This window comes from Heliangelus exortis, chromosome 7, assembly GCF_036169615.1.
Source record: "Heliangelus exortis chromosome 7, bHelExo1.hap1, whole genome shotgun sequence".
Taxonomy (NCBI): domain Eukaryota; kingdom Metazoa; phylum Chordata; class Aves; order Apodiformes; family Trochilidae; genus Heliangelus; species Heliangelus exortis.
This window is the reverse complement of record NC_092428.1, coordinates 13,344,430-13,362,948: the sequence shown is the minus strand read 5'-3', so window position 1 is coordinate 13,362,948 and position 18,519 is coordinate 13,344,430. Positions and strand designations below refer to the sequence as shown.

At 39.7% G+C, this 18,519-nt stretch overlaps 1 protein-coding gene across 3 annotated transcripts in view; it reads left to right on the top strand.

The window, feature by feature from the left end:
• Window positions 1-4,164: 4,164 nt before the first annotated feature.
• Window positions 4,165-18,519, top strand: part of PCDH15 (protocadherin related 15) — a 344,988-nt gene continuing 330,633 nt past the window's right edge. For 2 of the 3 annotated variants that reach the window (XM_071748909.1, XM_071748907.1), the window contains exon 1: window positions 12,549-12,829. The gene's annotated coding sequence lies outside the window, so the exon portion shown is untranslated. Of the gene's footprint in view, window positions 4,403-12,548; window positions 12,830-18,519 lie in introns of those variants that run through there. The other variant, XM_071748908.1, reaches the window with a different exon arrangement.

Below are 18,519 nucleotides of genomic sequence, written 5' to 3'. Positions count from 1 at the left end.
ACCACTATGACAAAGGTAATTCCTAGGGTGAGGCAGGAAAGGAAGAGAAACCCACCTTGTCATGTCATATTCTAGAATGGGAATGTGACACTTCACAGAAAAAAGAAAATGATCATGTTAAAGTTTACCAGTTTAAAATAACATATGATGCAATGTAAATTCTGCTGTAGTAGAAGTTTATATATATATCACTGTTGAAGGGTACTTCAGTGCTTAGTATTCTGGAAAGTCACTTTTGATTGAAATTTTTCATTACTCATATTAACCTAAAAGTGAATTTTGGTGGAGAGTTTGTTCCATTTTTCTCTAAATTACCAAAAATAATTTATCTCCCCAGTATAAATAAATGTCCCTAGGCAAAGCCAGCTGAACTCTAAGATATTGCTTTGACAGGAAAAGGCTCATATATTGTGACTGTTGTGAGGGTTTGTTGTTGTTCATAAAGAAACAAAAATATTTCTTACCTCTTCCAGACAAAAATTGTTAAGATCTTTAGAAATGAAGGCTTCTATCATGAACAGATATATGTTTGTACCTCCTTTATATAAGCATGACTTACATACTAAGTTACACGCAGCAGCATATTCACTTCCTAATAACATTCTACTTTTAAACTAATGAAGTTTATTTGCACCGAATGTGAACCTAGGATATCTAACTTCTATAAATCATGAAATTAAGTGTTGTTCTCTCTTGAAAATAAAAAAGTATAGATCACAGAATTATCTCAGATGGCAAAGTCACTTGGATCCTAATGCTTCTGTTTAACACTTAAATGTACCTCTTTGGCTCAGAAAGATAGATGTGACATTTAGCTGAAAGGGTGCAAGCTAAGAAATGGGTTTAAGACATTGACTTTGTGTCAAAATTTCGACAGAGTATTTTCTGGATAGTTAGAATTCAGTACAATGCAAACAAAATCTCAATTTTTCTTCATTAATGACCTGCTATCTCATTATACAAAGATTGGTAATAATCTGATATATGAGATCAGTTGTAATTATCAGCAAGAATGCAAAATAGTTCAAGTGTTTCAGATTCTGAGTTTATTGAATATGATATGTCATTTTTCTTAATCTGCTAAGAAACAAAACATGTAATAGCTGAGCAGAGAAAGAGAGGAATTTGCAGGATCTTTTGTAGTTTTTTGTAGCTGAGTTGGTTTTGCTGTTCTGTTTTTGATGTTGACCTCCTAATGTCATGGCCATTATAGATACAAGCAGGTCTAGCAAGGACATTATTTAGATAAATCCCTCAGTTTTGATCTGCAAACTGAGGACACTAAAATGGTTACATTGTGCCATTCCTAAAGCCATTCTAAGATTATTATTAGAGTCACCTGGCACATGTACTCAGAGTGGCTGAGCAGGAGGTAGTAAGGAGAAAGCCTTCCCAGGGCCTCTAACTCCTTCTATGTCCCTTAGGAACTACAGTTCATGGGTTCTGCAAGAGCACTGTTTTCAGCTTTGTCCTCAGGGCATAGCATGCTCACAGGTTATGCCTTACTCTCCCCATTTTTTTTTTTTTTGTTTGGAGAGAAAGGAGGTGAGACAGAATACAGCCTGATTCAGCTGCACGCTTGAACCTGGCATCCAACACCAAGCATGTTTCCTTTTTGTGCTATTCAGGTAGGAAGAGCAGATCTTGGGCAGTAAAAAGCCTGAAACCACCTGATCTACCTATGGATGTTCAGTGATGAGTTGTTTTTCTTCTTTATTCTTCTTGGTTTGTGTGTGCTTTGTTTGTTTGTTGTTTTTATTGTTGTTTGTTTTGCATTTTTTTTTGTTTTCTCCTAGGATATATTTCAGCACATGGTTCTAAAGTGTTCTGCTTTTGGCAGGTGGCTGGTGGTGTCCACTGGGTACAGGACAGAGTTTGGGCATTGCTCATTCCCTCAGACTTCTTACTGACCTGGTTTCATTTCTGAGAGCTGCAGAGCAGCTGTATAGGAATGACTGTGTACTCATAGAGCTTTTCACAGCTCTAAAGTCCATGTTCAACCAGATGCTTTCTCCAAGTTACACTGAGCGTTGCTTCCTTCGTATCAGCATCCCATTTGCTGCAGTCTGGGTGAGCAGGAGGGGATGAAGTGTGGTGTTGATTCTAGGAGTAAATTAGACTCCTACCCAGCAGTCACAGTCCTTCAGGATGAACTCTCTGTATCTGTTTTTCCAGAGTGTCAAAATATCTGGAATCTGTGCTGAAAAAATTGATATGGGACCCCTGACCTCTCTCAAGTCAGACAGAGGGCTGCTTCCAGATGCTTCCACACTTGTGACAGGAATTTAGTGTCTGTAGATGGTGCACCCATTGGATATGAAGCACAAGAGGTGGAAGTGCACCAGGAATGAAATTCATATGAACAGCATCCTCTGAAAGATAGTGTGCATTTGTCTGTGGAAAAAACATGGATGTAGAGAGGCTAACAGAAAGTTGAAAGCCAAGTTTGGAAATCCTGTACATTTTGAAAAAGCTGATTATTGCATAATAGTGTTTGGGAAGTAGAGCAGGGAGGTAAGGGGAGAAATGGTAGCTGGGCAGAGGTAGATTCCACTGAATTCAGGGTGTGACCACTGAGACCTCAACAGCTGACAGAACACCTCCAAGAGCCCTGAAAAGGGTCAGTGAGGGAAAGAACACACAAGAAAGGAGGTGGGGACAGCAAAGGGCAGGACACAGAGAGGAAAATGGGTGGAGAATGAGAAACAGATCATCTGAGTACATGAGGAAGGAATAGCACAGCAAAGAAGGAAGAGGTTCCAAGAGAGAAGGTGTGTTCCAGAGGCAGGAGGTGGAAAGGAGTGAGGGATAGAAACTGGCAGGGGTGGGCACAGATTAAACAAAATCAAGAACTGGAAAGGTTGGAGGATGGCAAGGAAGGAGGGGAAGAGATGCATCACTGAGACTTGGAACTAGCTGAAGGATTGGTGCTTCTATACAGAGAATGGGGAAAGAAGAGTTAACAAGAAGGGAAAGTACGAGGACAGTTGGAAAGAAAGGAGACAATAGCAGTAAGAGAGGATTAAGCTTAAGAACACAGGAGCTATTTTGATCAAGACAAATTACATAAGCATAATTAACATCTAGAAGGGAGGGAGAAAAGGCATTGTCAAGATGAGGACCACATTTTTTATTATATTTAGTGTTAAAACAGAAGTATGAGTAAAAAAGGTGCTTTTCAAAACATTGTTCTCAGTCTATCCTCTTATATTTAGCAACTATAGCAGGGAAATGAAGGAGGTACTTGAGGATGTTGCAGTGGTTCTGCAGGTAAATTAGAAGAAATAGCTTCATAGATACAGTGACATGAGACAAAGCAAAAATAAGGGCAAATGGATGACTTGAAAGTGAGCACTGCTGGTGGAGCATTGACACAGGTTTCTTCCTTCCTTTTCTTGTCTCATCTAAGAGAGCCTAACAACAATTTCTGTGAGCACAGCCTATGAAACAGTTGCAGACACTGGGGTTTCAGTCAGAACATCACCAAAGCACAAGGAGAAACTGCCTTCCACTTATTCCTTTGTTAGGCTCAGCATATTCCTGGAGTCAAATATTTCTTCACTGTAGAGGTGGTTGTTTGTAACAGTGGTTTGATTCTGTCCAAAACCCATGATGCTTACTGCTATGCTTTTCTCTGGAGGAGTTCTAGCCAGCTCTGGATTATTCCAGCATAAAAATTAGGAGTGGGGTGGAGAGCGACACATGGAGATGTAAAGGGAATAAGGGGGTTATCTGCAAAAGATTTTAAATTAGAATGTTAATCATATTGAATTTTTCTATGTAATGGTTAAAAAAAAAGTCTCAGATTCATCTGAAATACTTTCTCTTACTTCCTGTAGGACCTGAATCAACATAAAAAGAAGTTTGGAGAATACTTTAGGTATTTTAAATCCATCTTTTGTTATTTTCAATATACTTTTAAAGTATGTTTGAATTAGCTTTCACTATACTGCACAATGTTCTTAATTCTAAGAGGTACTTGACCCTTGCTTAAAGTCTCTCACATAATAGTGCATTAACATAAAAATCATTCTAAGAGGCAAAGTTAAAGACATTGAGTGGTTATAATTTTTTCCCTCCTGAAGTGGGTAACAAATGTGAAGGAAAATGCTTTATATACCCATTGTATGTTTTTTTTATTTGTTTTGTTTGTTTAGTTTTTTTTCTACAGAATGATAAACAGCCAAACAATCAAGAGCTGAACAGTAAATAAACTCAAGCTATGCCGAGCATTTTAAGAAGCAAATACTGCCTACTTTAGAAAATAATCACACAACCTGGAAATTCAGTGCTCTGTGATTTGCCATGGGCACCGTGGAGGAGCCAGAATGCCTGCATCCTTTCTGCTCATCTTAGCTCAAGTCAATCTGTTCCAGCCAATAAGCTCACTGGCACTAGAAAGGTAATTAATTGCTCCCAGCTCACTTGTTGTTCATGCTTCAGTGTCATAAATAGTAGCAATGCTGCTCTTGTGTTGAACTGATGGCCAAGTCTCCTGTTTTCTTCTTAATCCTCAAGAGTGTAATACTGGTATCAAAACTGAACTCCTACTTGTATTTTAAACCTTTCATCCTAAATATTCAAACTCAGAGAAGAAGTACTAAATTAAAATACCACTATCCAAAGTTGGAAGCAGAGAAACAGCCAGAGCAGCCTGTTATGCCAGTTGGTGCATTTTTGAAAGGCTGATAAAGCAGATTGAAACTCCACCTTGATCTGGAGCTGGGAAAAAGAAAATTTGGAGCAAAGTGGGTGATTATTCTCTCCTGCTGGTTCTCTGGCAGGTGTGTTTTCTGGCCTGCTTTCAGTTTTTGTGTATTTGAGATGAGCAAAGGGGTACTTTTTGCATTCATCTTTTAATTGGAAGCTCTCTGTGCTAATTTAAGACTTCTCTGTCTTCTGAGGGAGAAACAGACTGGGAGAAGAGGAATAGCTTGAAGCAGATGTAGAAGTGGGGGATGTAGGGACAAAATCTGAAAGGGAGAGCTCAGGCTTCTGTTTACATAAAGTAATGGGTACCAAGAGGTACCCACCAGTTTTGAGAAGAAGACTTCATCTAGAGCCAGCAAGGAATCAGGAGGGCAAATAAACTTCTGATTTTATGGAAAATCTGCATTTCATGGTGAAGGATGAAAGAATGATACAGATTTTATGACTAACATTTTTCAGTTTTGAAGCCTCCTGTTTGGAGTATGAGTGAGTGGTCACATAAGTCCACCAGAAAAGTAAAGGAAAGGGCTTTCTGGTTTTGGGCTTGTTGCTGACAACAAATAACCACACAAATTTTGAGTTAATCAGGGTAAAGATGCTTGGTGATAGTAGGAGGTGATTTGGGAACTAATTCACAGAGTCTGGTCTGAGTTCATCTCTAATGTTTCTGGTGCAGGTAGTAATAATGAATGGGTGATTCTGGTTTTGTTTGTTTAAGGGTTTTTTCTAAAAAGATTATTCAGGATGAAACAAAATACTCTTCTCTAACAGTAGGATTTAGGACCCTGGGGGAGTGTAAGGATTTTCCTCTCTAATCTATGGGAATTAGCCTTGCATGTCTATGCTTTCTGAGACTACTGAAATAAAGCAGCTCTGGCACAAAGTGGAACTCATATGAGGATCTGACCAGAAGTGTCAATGTCAGAATGGAGGCTTGGAATCCTTTGAACAGGAGGAATTAAAGGAGGGCTTTCAGACTCTGAGAGGGGCAGCACACGAAGGAAGGGATCTATTCCCTCCCGTGTCCTGCCATACCCTACAAAGATCAGGAAAGTCAGCAGTTCCCCCTTTCTTCTTTCTACTTGCTGCTGGCTGGGCTGCTGTTTCTTTACCACCAGCTCTCCAAGTACTTCTCAGAGCCCATATCTATTGGGTCGTATATGTATCTATTTTATATATATTTGAATTCTTTGTTACTATATCCCTTATGTTGGTTGTTACCTTTCCCTTGTGTTAATAAATCTGTATCCAATTGTTTTCAACTTAAAGTTCCTGGTCTTTATTTCCTTTTTATCTTCCCTTTGTCGGGAGGGGGAATAGAGGTTCTGTCCTAGGCTTGTGGTCTGCCCAAACTGCTAAGCCATGACAAGGTTGCAGTTGTGTCCTGGGGGGAAATCAATGCAGGCTGGATAGCAAGAAGTATTTATTTAATTATTTTTAAATCTTCACTGTGTAGTAATTACTAATCTTGGCTGTGTGTGGTGAATAGTGAAAAAAGAAAGAAGGATGTAAACAATTGTGTAACAGTTTACTAGAAATAAATTTGCTGTACATGTTACTGTATGTCTGTTATGCTGTGTTGTAGTGCTTTCTGGTGTTTGGGCAGGGCTGCAAAGCAGTCTCTCCAAAGAGAGCCTTTCACCTTTCAAAAAATGCACTTCTGAGTGAGTCTAAAGAATAACCATATGAAGAATTAAGTTTTCAGGTAGTAAAAAGCAAATAGATAACCGAATGCATTGAATGTGGCAGCTGGAAACAGTGCACAGAGGGTGGGAGAAGATACCAGGGAGAGAAACAAATAGGCCAAAAAGTCCTAATGCAATTTTTGGTTTATTCCTGGAGCAGTTAGGGAAATGTCCCACCAGGATTGCAACTTTTAAAAAATTGCTATTTGAGAAGATGTCAGCTATCTTGTAAGACCTAATATTTGGATATAGAATACCCCTTCTCTACAAAGGGCATTTAATTTTGTGTGATGCATTTCTCTGTCCTTTCATTGCTGGAGGGTGAACAAATGTTCTGGTGTTTCCATTGTTTCCCCTGTTGCCTACTGTCAGCTCACCTGAAGCAAGAAGGAACCAAAATGCAACCCCAGACACATTGGGTTCAAGGGGAACAGGGATAAAAATGGTCCTTATAGTTCAGCCACTTACATCCTCCTTGCTGAAGATCAGTGGAAGCCAGGCCATCAGGGTGTCATGAAGCTCTGGGTTTCATACACTGATGAAATGCTTTTGACAGAAGGAAACACTTTTCAAAGCTGTTTGGCTTTTTTTGTTTGTTTGGTTTTCTTTCTTGTTGATAGTAACTGAAGGGCATAGGCATCTGAACTGCAGAGATGTTTCCAGGAGAAGGCCACAGCACGTGGATGTTACAATGGGCTGTCAGGACTATGTTACCAAGGAGATACCTTCAGACACACCTCTCCCAGCCAAAACATTCAGAGAGAGAAAGAATTGTATTTCCCTTTTGTTGTTTGACACTGACTTCAGCAGTTTGGCACTGTCTTGTGCTTGAACCTCTTGGACCTTGTTTGGTGTTCTGAAACTGGATAGGGTTAAAATGGTCAAAAGGAATTCTTCCAAGCTCCAGGAGCTGCTAAGCTCTTTTACCACTACGTAAAACGTACACATTCACTAGCTACTTCTTTATATATATGCATAAATGTATATATTAATGTATATATATGCATATATTTTTATATTTGCATTTATATACACACATGTGTGTGTATATTTGCTGTATTTGCTATTTTCTCTGCCCCTGTAAATACTGAGTGAATTTTTACAACCCACCTGCATCTTCTGGGGTCCCCTGATCCTAACCAAAATCCTGGGTGAGAAAATGATTCTGGCTAGGAGATGCTGGCCCTAAAAGCTGTACTGAGAGGGCCCTGTGCCTGAGTTTATAACCCTGGCACGCTGCAGCTGTGCTAAGACTCAGCACCCCTCTGCGCTGCCTGAGGCACCCTTTTTACCTCCCTGGTTTCTGTGTTATGCTGTGTGCTGTAAGCATGCCATGAGGTGCCACAACACAGTGACCCTGGAGAGGAGGAGTGTACCAGGATGGAGTCCTCCTCATCAGGACTGATGGGAGGAAAGCTTTGTGCCCACCCACTGGATTGCTGCTTTGGGGATAGATTTTTATCCTCTTTCTTCCAAGAGTTTTTCTGTTTAAAACATACCAGCAGAAGGGGATTCTGCCCCAGGACTTTCTCTGTGTTTTACATGAAATAGCCTGATCACCAAGCTGCAGAGGAGTTATCTCCTATCCTAATCTGGCTTTGCAGCCCACTAAAAGCTGCTTTGCTGGCAGGGATTCAGCAGCATCGGTGAGGAGTGTCTCTGCCAGAAAACTTGCTATCCTACTGCTTTGAGTGTTTTCTTTCAAAACAGTAATAGTACCTTCTTTTTGTCTCCTAGTCCTGAGGGGCTTGAGTTGGGTTTTATTTCCTGTGCAGAGGAGGATAGGCACCTGCATCTCTTCTCTGGCTGAGTTTTTATAGAAACCTGTAGTAGTAACTTTATGGAGGGAGTGGTACATGGGAGTGAGGTTGTGGGAGGTGATGTGTAAGGCAGCCTGTGTATCAGGGCCCTGAGTTACTGGATTTCACTTGGCTGAAGGTGGGAAATGTTGCATTTCTCAGGTTTGGTTGGCATTAAGTTCAAAGTCTGCTCAGAGGTGAAGCCTGAGAGAGCTGGGAAATATGAAGGTAAAAATGCAGTACCACCCACCTTCCAGCACCACAGAGCTGTTACTGTGTAAGAGAGGAACATTTCAAGTCTAAGAAGTTGCTCTAGGCATCACAAATTCCACATATTTCTCTGAAATCTTGTTTCAGTTCAGGACTCCAGCCTGGCCATGTCCTGCTGTGTTGCACTGGGGATTTTTCCTGATCCATCCCAGCGAGTCCTGTGACTGCTAAGGAACAGGATCTCCTCCACACCAGGTTGTGAGCAGGGGTACATTGGCTGCATCCTGGGCTGTGCAAAGCCCCTGTGTGTTTTCACAGAACCCCTTTCCTGATAGCATTGTGCAAGTATTCTGAGGACCTGCAGCACAAGAGCCCCTGCCACATCCAGAACAATTTCATTGGCAGGACAAGGTGGGATTGTGTCCAAAATGTTTCCTTTCCAGTAAGAATTACAGGTTGTATAGTCATTAGCTGTGCTGTACTTCAGATGAGAAGTTACAGTGCTGGCTCCATCTACTTAAACCTCCTGGTTCTTTAAATAGGTGTCCTTGGCCAGCTTTTCTCACTCTGTTAATCCTCACACAGATGAACCAGCATGAATATAAATGTTTATGGCAGTTTTCACAGCTGCATATGGAATATATCTGATTGTTTGCATACAGGCACAGCTATGGGTTTGCAATTTGATGTTCTGTAAGGAGTTTCAGATAATCTTTCTGAAAGGAGCTGTGTAAATGCAGATATAATTAGATTTATGATTTTTTTAAAAATATATCTTTTAATAAAGCACTGGAGTGCAGAATAGCCATTTCCTGGGATTTGCATTCGCATAATATTTATAGTGCTGCAGAACAAATGAGTCGTTGAAAAGGAAGAAAAACTAATACTGTGAATGAGCTTGCTTTGAGACAAATTTGTGATAAAATTATGAATCTAACAAACTTCAGTAGACCAATTGCTGCTCCTTCTGGATTTGTGAATCTGAAAGCTCAATGGGATTTGATGTAATCCCTTCCTTTGAGCAGATGGGCAGACTGCAGGTCTCTGCAGAATTTGCCTCCCCAATTCCTTCGACGGGCAGCTGTCATTGTGTTTCTTTACACCTTGCCTCTTGGTGACATAAACACTGAAAAAGGCATGAGCAGAATCAGTTAAGATATTTGTGACATTCCTCTGTGCAAATCATATTTAGTTTTTTTACCACCTAGTACTTTCAATCTCTTTGCATGGAAAAAGGATGGTCTTTTTGAATGCCCAAGGGCACAATTATAATAGGCCTACTAATGTTACTGTAGTTATGCCATCAGCATTTTATTGTAAACTCCTGTTTGCAGGAAATCACAGCACAAACAAATCTTTTACTCCAGGTTCAAAGCAGATAAATCAAAAATGCAAGAACTAAGCCAGGAGCAATTTTTAATTCTTTTCCCTCCCCAAAATTAGTTGGAGCACTGTAACTGAGTTGTCATCTTCATTTTCTGCCTTCTAGAGCTGCAAACTTTTTGTTTTCAGGAAGATAGTAAACATACTGCATCAGGTCATAGGTAAAATAATTCTGTATTTTGTCTGTTGTATCTCTAACAGCCTCCTTATGCTGTTTACATGGCTCCTTACATTTCAAAACATGCTGACATCTATATAGTGGAAAGCTGCAAATACTTTTTATAGTTATTTTTACAGTCTTGCTTTTTAGTGACAATACATTATATTGGCAACTTCATCCAACATTTGTTTCCTAAGTAGTAGCTACTGTTTCTCAACTATATTTAGGACCTACTAAGTAATGACCAAAATTGCTGCCTCTTTATGTGGGTGTGTCACTTGCTTGGGGGCAAGACTAGGAGTGATAAAATTTATTTTGGGAGAGACCTTGGGAGGTCAGGGCTTTATTCAGTTGGGTCCTGAAAACCTCTTGAGTTTTCCTGGCAACCTGCTGCACTGCTTGCCCATGCTCTTGAGGGAAAGTTATACTTTACAGCCAGTATAAACCTTTGTTGCTTCAGTATATGCCTATTGTCTCTCCTCCACCATTCAACCAGTATTTAGTTCACCTATTTTTTAAGTGTTCATCCATGTAGACCTGTGCCATCCTCACTTGGATACAAAAATGTTGTGGAAGACACTACTGAAAGTCTCAAGAAAGTCAAAGGAAATGATCGACTGCTCTTCCCTCATCTGCTTTTTGTCACTATTATTTCAGTACTTTTATCACAGCCAGGCTGGTCAGGCATGACCATGGTAAATGGTAAATCCGACCTGACTGATCCCAGTTACCTTCTTTGTGTGGCCAGAAGTGCGTTTTAGGAGGACAAGCTCCATAATATCCAATGATCTTCACGTCATATAAAAGAGCTGGAAGATGGGAAGGAACTTTATACATGAAGTATATCTTTTAAAAGGCTGAACTGAAGAGCTTGCTGTATCCAGATATAAGCAGAATTGGAGCAGTAAGATAGAAGTCTGTCTTGGAGAGTGGTGGGTTGAACTTGAACTCCTAGGTCAGGTACACCCTTCTGGCAATGGTAAGTGGATATAAGGTCAGTGAAGAACAAACAAGGCTTTAATGGGAACTTAGTTCCTTCTTTATATAAAAAAGGGAAGTTTATTTTCCAGACATCTTACCCCTGGAAAAAAAAAACACACCTCTGAGTCTGGCAATACTGTCTTTTTATCTTCTCCATGCTTCACTATAATGAAGTCAGTGCATTCCAAGAAGACTTTGGCATGCTTATCAATTGAGTGCAGGGGAAATCCTCTGTGGAACAATGACCCTGGGTATGTTTTGAACTTATTTATTGCTGACATATAGGATCCTCACAGAAAGTAAGGAAATGAATGAGCTCTTTTCAAGTAACTCATCATTATTTTTATCAGATTTTCATGCTTCGGAAAGAACTTCCTTATGCAAAGCATTTGAATATTGTAACCATAAGGTGAATTAGTTCCTTTTGATAATGTTCTGAAAAAAATTGAAACAAACTTTTTTGTAGCATACTAAATTCATAATACAATGTCTGTGCTGAAGCAGAGAGTTTTTCTATCAGTAGCAGTTTCTTATTTCCTGTAGGAAATACTATGTTTTTGAGGAAAACACGATTCTGACTTATAGGTCATGTACTGTGATTTAATGGGAGCTGGTCAGGGCATTTTGAGATTGTGTGAGCACTGAATACTGTTAGGGAATAGTGTAGCTTAGGACAGACAGCTGTATCTCACAGGAAAGCTAAAGCTTACCAATAGATAGCAGAACAAACTAAATGCACAAACCTAACCTGGATTTTACTGTATTAGATTTTTTTAAATGATGGTTTTACTAAAGTTTTCACTGTTTGGGTATCAGTAATATTCTTGGTCTCATAGGACAAAGAAAATGCTTGTTCTGATTAGTCTCAAATACCATTTTGTGTGTTCCTTTTGAAAGAAATTAAGATTTAAATCTTCTTAGTAAGTAGGGTTTGTGTATGAGACAGCAATACTATAGGAAAGGGGACTCTTGAAGTTACCTCACTTTGACCACAAGAGTCTTTTTAGAAGATAATCACCAGCTTTTGATTTCCAGAGTAGTAGCATTTAACTGGTACCCATCCCCTGCCAGTAAGATCTGAAACACTCTCATGGCATTTTCTGTGTTTCACAGCAAGTTCAGCATTTAAACTCCTCTGGCTTTTGCTGGAATTTTCAGGCATAGGCATTGCTGTTGAAATCTAAGCCCAGATTTCACTGAACTTAGTTGACTCCTTACAGATACAGTCTCTGGAGAGGGTTGAGGATGGATGTGAAATAGCCTCCCCATTCTAATTAATAGTTCAAATTTTAATAAGCTTGATTATATGCCTGTGCTTCACTGGAGTTGCATTGCGAGGCTGCATTAATTTTTTTGTTGGGTTTTTTTGTTTGTTTGTTTGTTTGTTTGGAGGGGGGGTTAGCAAATGGGAGTTGCAGTGAATGCTGTTTAATTTTCATGTAGATAAATAAAAGCCTGAAATATTTTTTCCAAACATTCTCCCATCTGATGGTTTAGGCAGTCACAACAGGTACCTTTATTTCGGCAAGGCAGACTCGGCTCGCAGCTGTGTGGAGAAGGGCTTTGAAGAGATTACTCTGCCCTGTCAAATGAGCTCATAGCCAGGCGCAGGCTGCCGTGTCCTCCCCACTGAGCAGGCAGAAGGAGCCACCACAAGGCTGCTGTCACAGGGAGCAGGGAAGCCCCGAGCACGGATTGTCCGGGGGCCTCCGCACCCGGCTCGGGGGCTCCGCACCCACGGGGAAGCGGTCGGAGGCACCGGGAGCTGGGGCCATCCCTTGCCCGGGCCCGGGCCCGGTGCTACTCCTGCCGCTTCTCCCCGGAGCGGGACGGCGGGTCCGGGGATGCAGAGCAGGAGGTGGAGGAGGAGGGTTCTGCGCCTCCTGGTCTGATACGTGAAGGTATTTTTCTTGTCCTTACTTTTCCGTGGGTTGTTTCTGTGCAGGATGCGGGCGGTGCGTGGGAATCGCTGTTACTCCCTGGTTTTATTTCGCAAATAAAAGGCGAGTGGTTACGGGGCTGTTGCTCTCTGTATAGACCTTCAGAGGGAAGGGAGGGGAGGAACTTGCTGCACAACCCAAAGCAGCAAACTTGACACTACTAAGTCAAGAGAGGTTTTCCTCTCGTTTTATTTTCCCCTTGGAGTTACCAGTAAAATTACTTCCAGGGCTTGTAGCTTACTCATCTGTTTAGAAAAACTTTCTCCACGCAGCCCTTGTTCTGCTAAGAGTAAGGAGAACCAGTAAAGAAAATAGTGTCTCTGATTTGGGCAGTTCCTTTGTGGAACTGAAGTTTGTGTCTTTCCTATCAGTGTGGGTTCCTTGCAGTGAAATAGAAAGGACCTTAACACTTACTTTTCAGTCTGCACTGGAAGTTACTGATTGTTGCAGGATAGTGGCCATAGCTGTTCTTTTCCTCAGGAGTATTTGTTTTCAGAGAAGTGCCTGTAACACCCTAACATGCCAATGGCTAATTTCTTCAGTTTTTAGAGTTGAGATTTAGTAACTTTATGGGCTTATACACGATAAATTTGTTGTTATGCCTCTGAACTTGGTGCAGTAGTAATGGTTTTGTTAGTTCATATTAGCCTCTCTCTCCTTCATCTCCTTTTTTATGTACCACAGTTAACCTTTTTATTTTTTTTTTTTTATTTACCTTGAATATCCTTCATATTTAGCTCTTATTTCTGCATAGCAATTTTGTTATTGATTCCTTGTGTCTTATTTTGGCTGCTTGGTATTATTTCAGTAATTACTGTTCTTTGATTTCTGCATTTTCCTTGTTCATTGCACTATTACTATCAATATAAAGACAGTGCTTTAGATTTAAAAAATGGTAAATTCTGGTGAATATTGCATTCTGTTTCATATGGGGCACCATAAACAGTTTTGTACTTCACATCTCACTTGAAGACAAAATGGATGTGTGTGTGTATTTCCATATAAGCAGGAAAGCTGTATTTGAAGTGCTATATTACTACCAGAGGGTAACAGGTCCCTGTCTAAGGTTAACTCTAGGTCCACGTTTCATTACTTCTTATAAATTCAGCTGCTTGGTGGAGCTGGTAAGCTAATAGTATAGGAGATCCAGTAAATAATTAATGGTATCAATATTAATGTATTGTGGGCTTTTACAGGACTGAGTCTTGCTTTAGAGAGTTTGCGAATTTCGGGTGTGAATTCTCAGTTATTCTTATCTGAATGTAAGTATTGCTTTTGGTTTTCCTTTCCTGGGCCAGCAAGGTTTGCCAGGAGTTATTTGATGCATTTTATCTGTCAGTGTTAGTGCTCAGGTTTCAGGAACATAATCTGCATGGCTTTACAGCTACAGCCCTATGAAACAAGAGTGCAGTCTAATGAGAGGGCTGCTTAATGATGAAGTGCTGCTCTCTCTGCTGTTGTCCTGAGCTGCTGGAGCAAGAAAGTTGACTCCAGCTGCTGTGTTTCACACCTTACCCTTGGAGAATGAATATGAAGGCTGTAAAGAAGTTTGGGGCTTAGTATCTTCTTTATGGTTTTCTACTTGTGCTAAATCACTGGTTGGAATAATTGTATTGTCACTTTGTGTCATATTTGCTTAGGTGTAAGAGCTGTGCCAGAAAGGCAGTCACCTGTAAAATTGTGGTGCAAAGTTTTTAATGTTCTTTTCAAAGATAGGGAGGGTTGTTAAAGGTGATTTTTTGGTGGGTTTTTGTTGTCTTTTTTTAAATTTTTTTAAGTAAAAAAATCTTAACACTGGATTTTTTTTTTGTTTTACTTCTTTTTCTTCCTCTTTTAGCTTTCTTTTTGCTGCTTTTTTCTTTTTTTTTTTTTTTTTTTTTTTTTTTTATAAACTTACTGATTTAATGAGATTCTCTGATGATAACATCTTTATTGGTAACAGTAGACAGGTCTTTATGCTGAAGCAACATTTGCTCACAAATACTTTCAAATAATGATAGCCATGAAATATAACTCCCAAGCTTAAAAATAAAATTAAGTGGCTTTAGTCTTTACTTGCTCTACAGCTAAATTGCAAGGGCTAAAGGGATAAAAAGAAAACTGACTCCTTGATAGCTGCAGGCTTTGGTTAGAGATGTCCAGTTTTAAACTTCATTTCTGCTGTTTAAATCCTGTGTGTTAATAAGTTTTGTTTATGAATGTTCCTTATCCACAAGCACTGTATTTAAAACAAAAGAAGAAAGCAGATTTTAATGGAGTGAACTTGTAAAGGGGATTCATGTAGCTTAATACCGACATTGAACTTTCAGAGCTGAGATGTGGCAATGCTGGCATTTGTAGCCAGTTTTGGCACCATTTCTCTAAATGCATAATTTCAAGATGTATTAAGAGCTTCAGATTGGAGATAATCATCTGAATCTCCAACTTGGTTCTTGCTACTGCACCCTTAATATAACACCATCACTGGCATGCTTCCTGAGCTCCACCTGAAAACAAGGGTATGGCTAGGTGGTTTTGTTCTTCTGTCCCTGGTAATCCCTTGGAAATCTGAACTCCTGACACTCAGATCCTTCTCCTGATTTCCAGAGTAAATACAGTCTTTTTTTTTTTTTTTCCCCAGTATCTCTGCTGACTTTGTAGAGTACATCTTTTACCTGAAATTTAGCTGTTTTAACATGGTGATCAAAATGGGATCTGGGATTTGTTTTTACACATTATTACTATTTTGTTCCTTTATACCACTGCTTCCTCATTCCTGCTGGAAATACATGTTCTGAATCCAAGTATCACATTTGTGATTTGTAATTATATTGTAATTACCTGAAACTCCTCGTCTTCCTCCTTTGCATTTCCCACTGGGAAGTGCACACAAAGCATTCCCATAAACATTTTGTATTCCCTGAATATGACTTTGAGTTGTACCTTACTGAATTTTGTCTTCTTTCTGTTACTTCAGCTCTTTGGAGCATCTTGTTATTTCTGTGTAAGATGTGTCCTCTCTTCTAATATCTTTGTCACAGCTGCATTTGTGTTGCCAGCCTGTTCCTAACATTAGTGACAGAGTTATTGGTTGAAATGTGTAATAGGATCACTTCTAAGGCTGATTTTTAAGACCCTCAAATAATCACTTAAGTTTTCAGGACTTTTATTCTTGTCTCCCCTTTATAACCAAATGCTTGCCGACCTCTAAATTCCTCTGCTAGTTGGATGTTTAATGTTTTCCCATGTGACACTGCTGAATACTCTGCTAAAATCCAGATTAATGAGATCTACAGCATTTGGATGTAATCTGATGAAGTAAGCTCTTAGGTTTGCTTGTCACAAGCTATCTTGTGTTAAACCCATAATAAATTTCATCACAGTGCTTTCATGTCTTTAGAAGGAAATTTGAAGGGAAGTGTACTGGGTCTCCGTGCCACTGAAGTAAGGTTATAGGCCTGCAGAAAAATCTTCTCCTTTACTTTAACCACGAGTAGTTTCTTTATTACTCTTAATTTCATGCAGTATCCTAGTTAAAAGAAATGCCTTAGTGATGTTTGATTTTGCGTGCCACTTATTCCAAAACTCTGGGTTTGAATGTTAATGCCCCTTAAATTTTCCATTTTACTTTATGATGATTTCTTCTTTTGAACCCTTGTGTATCCTACTTTTTCACCCCTTCCTTCAACCTATCGGCTATACTTCTTTCTCTACCAAGAAACAAGGTAAACAAGGTAAAAAATTTCCTTTGGTACTCAGATTATCCTTCCTAAAACACCCTTCTCAGTACACGTGAACCTAGGTTGTTCCTTTCCTGACCCTTCCCTACTGAGGCCACTCAACAATCTTTATAAAGCTATCAAAACCTGGAAAATACTGTATTTGGGTTTTGAGAGTTTCCTCAGATTCTGTTATACCAATGCCCACTATTTTTTATTTTCTTGACATCTTCATTATGTCTGGGGTTTTTTTTTCTTCTTAAAAATCTGTATGTTTTCATTTAGAGCCTTCTGAAGTTAGAGGTACACAACTGTTAGGCCTGCATTCATACAGAATAAAACAGTGAGTCTTTAAAGTCTTTCCCTCTTCCTTCAATACTTAGGGTTTTGATACTTGGGATGTAAAGATTTCTAGATCTTTGTATTCAGATAGCTGAGTTCCTCAACTCATTTGCTTTTTCTATTTAGTTCCCTTAATTTCTTTTTTCAAACAAATGCTAGTTAGAAATCTGTTTTCTGTTGTTCTTCCGTTTCTTTCCATTCTTCCAAAATCAGCTTATTACCATTCAAATCCACTTTTTTCTGAGAGTGATCTCTCTCAAAATGGAGTTTGAATTAACCTTATTTCTTGTAAATACAAAGGTTATCCACAGAATCAATCATGTATGAGAGTACACAAATTACACTGCTATTAGTATTCTTTGCTCTTCATATCTGGAAAATTAAATTCTCCAGAAGCAGAACCATTTCCATACAGCTCTTACTTCTCTTAAGAATACTACAGCAATCTACCTGCTCCTTCAAGGTTTATGGCATTACTGCAGCCAAATGCAATTTGACTGGATCAGCTCTTCCCAGAGCAATTTTGATCAAAACCAATATTGAAGTTTAACATATGGTGCTCTTCAGGCTCATATAGAGCCTCAAATAGAAAAACCTTTGGAGACTCTCTTCTCTGCTCATATCAGGAGGAATAATTGATTGCATCAGTGGTTTCCTCTGTTTTGTTACCCAGGCTTCTGGTTATTGTATGCAAATGGTTATTTTCTACTAGCAGCAATTTGTACCCCAAGAGAACCAACTACAGTTCATGGAAGAACTCTGCCCAGAATCAGACCAGACATGATAACAGCATCACCATTCCAATCTGGTCATTAACTGTGCCTACTACTGCAATTTGTGGTAATAAGCTGAATACTCAAAGAGTGGTTATTTTATCTCAAGACCACAAGGGATGTGGAACTGGTTAGCTTTGTCCTGACAGAGCAGCAGCTCATTCCTTCAAACACTGCCCATGCTCTTACCTGTTTCGCTCTATAGAAGATAATTAAATGTTATTTTCCCCCAGCATAGGGTGATTACAAACTGGACATACATCAGAATGTTTTACAGTTACGGCCAGCTGATGCCAGAAAGTGAGCAGACAGAATCAAACCTGAGCTTGTCCTTTGCAGAACCTGATCCAAAGTCCACTGAAGACAGGATTTCTAAGGTTCAAGTCTTTGCTTTAGTGCTTCCAGGTGGCATGGTTTTACATCCACACAACAGCTGTGCTTGTAACTAACTGAGTGTGCACTCACTTTTTTTACATACACAGACACAACAGTAATGTGTGTGTATGTGTGTAGTAACTACTGTCCAGTCTGCAGGGATTCAGGGGATGTGCTTGAGCAGTCAGTGTCTTTGCTCCAGTCCTTGTTCTGGTAGTTCCCCGTTTGGTTTAATGTAGGTTCCCCTGTACCTCGTAGACGTTCTCTTCCACTGAGCTGCAGCATTCAGCTCCACTGCCAGCAGGGTCATGCACAGATAGCTGCTAAGGTTTGATGTAGAAATATCTGCAAGATTTCAGTGCAAAAACCCAGACAAGGCTTTTAAGAATAAAACCTTTGTATCACAGAATACAGAAATAATTGTAAGCTCTACTAAAGCCCGGAAAGCCTCCTGGAATTTTAG